Source organism: Cibotium barometz, chromosome 17, assembly GCF_041138505.1.
Source record: "Cibotium barometz isolate CiBa-2024 chromosome 17, ASM4113850v1, whole genome shotgun sequence".
Taxonomy (NCBI): Eukaryota; Viridiplantae; Streptophyta; class Polypodiopsida; order Cyatheales; family Cibotiaceae; genus Cibotium; species Cibotium barometz.
The window spans coordinates 47364777-47366515 of record NC_141062.1 but is presented as its reverse complement, the minus strand read 5'-3'; the positions used below and the strand labels follow the sequence as shown (position 1 = coordinate 47366515).

General features: G+C 43.9%; 1 long non-coding RNA gene across 1 annotated transcript; it reads right to left on the bottom strand.

Annotated features, from left to right (window-relative positions):
• Positions 1–266: 266 nt before the first annotated feature.
• Positions 267–1384, bottom strand: LOC147630095 (uncharacterized). Its single transcript, XR_015267720.1, has 2 exons — positions 850–1384; positions 267–601 (listed from the first exon to the last, which is right to left on the bottom strand). It is a non-coding gene; the product is annotated as an uncharacterized LOC147630095 (long non-coding RNA).
• Between the last annotated feature and the right edge of the window lie 355 nt (positions 1385–1739).

The following is a 1739-nucleotide window of genomic DNA, read 5'->3' as shown; positions in this document are numbered from 1 at the left end:
GCAACCTAGACATGCTTCCTAACATATCTCTAATAGAACCTAAAGCACATGCACTAGTCTCTTCATTGACTATATCATCTGCACCATTCGAGCCTGCTGACGTTGTGAGGGCTCTAGGTGATGGCATGTATTACACCACACAAGGGCTCGCAAACCACTAGCTCCAAGGCACCTAACAACTCAATTGATGTGCTCTACAACCCTCAGACCTTAAATCTTTATCCCAAGAGATGTCCCAACAGCCTTCAATCAAGACAACATGCTCATCCACAACTGATACCATGTAGCATAGATGCATCCAAAACAACAACACCCAGACATCATGGACATATCATCATGTACCACCATCATCCCATTTACCATATGTTCAAACCAAACCCTCAGTCATCTCTACACTTGCAAAAATAGATGCCTCAACAACCCTGAGACATGGGCTCAAAAAAAGTAAACAAAAACATAAAGAAAGGGAGCCTTCACAACAACTGGATTCCAGCAGAGCAAGTCCTCTCATCAGTTTCATCTTCATATCCATAGCTTCCAATTTTATGTGTAGAATCTTCAACCAGTCTTCAGGTCCTCCTCTTCAATCTCACAGCAACACCTGAAGGAAGATTTGAGTGTATCAAAGTATCTAACAGCAGAGAGGCTCTACAGAGATCCTAGGGCAACTCTCATCCTAGAGGATCCTCTGCCTTCCCAGCACTTTCTCTACTCTGGATTGACCCAAGCCCTCTCACAATGATGCACACAAACTGCAGGCACCCAAATTCTCTGCAGACCCAAGCTCTCAAGCTTCCAAAACTGAACCAAACTCTCAAAGAAACCAAGACAAACCTGTCGGAGACTTACCTATGCAGACCACGATTTCAAACTTCCACAAATCTCCATGTAGTGGACCTCTGGATTCTTCCCATAAGGCCTCCTTTCAATCCAATGCTGCTGCAGATCTCTATTTTCTTCAATTCAACTTGGCACGAGCTCCCCTGGGCATCCAAAATCCCAAGTCTCCCCCCATGCCTTGCTGTCCAGCACCTCAACTTTGCCTTTGTTGGAAGTAGGACCTCTTGTTGTAGATGATGACGTGATGATGAAAACGTTGCTCAAAACAAACCCTAATGTGAACCAATCTGCCTGTTGAAAACACTGCTGCAAAGTAGCCTTCCTTTGCCCCTCCTATGACTGCCCAATGACAGTCCAAAGTGCTCCTCCATGCCTAGTCTACACTTCTACATACCTGCCTGACCTCTCCAAATGGTCCACAATGCGTAATAACCACAGGTTAATCCTGTACATCAACTTGTAGAGAGTATGTATACAAAATGCAAATCCTAACTAATGGTATTGCTCACTGAATTGCCCACCATAGGGCTCACAAAATGCTGGTGTCCTCTCTCCATGCCAAGTGGACTGCCACTTATGTTCAAACATGGGATGTATATACCAATACCTCACTCTCATGCACATGAACAACCATAGGTACTCTTAACATCACCATACTTCCATTCACATATTACCATCACCCCTACATCATGGCCATGCTACTCATAGCCATCCTTTCTGAGACTTAAACTCCCAACAAACCCATACTATCATATGAGCAGAATCCATGTGGATGTCAGATGTATATAATCATGTATCACCATCAAGAACATCACCAACCACAACTTATTTTCAAGACTCTCGACATGCAACTCAGTGATCTACTATCAAACACCAAACCATGAGGATATAAGGGCTTC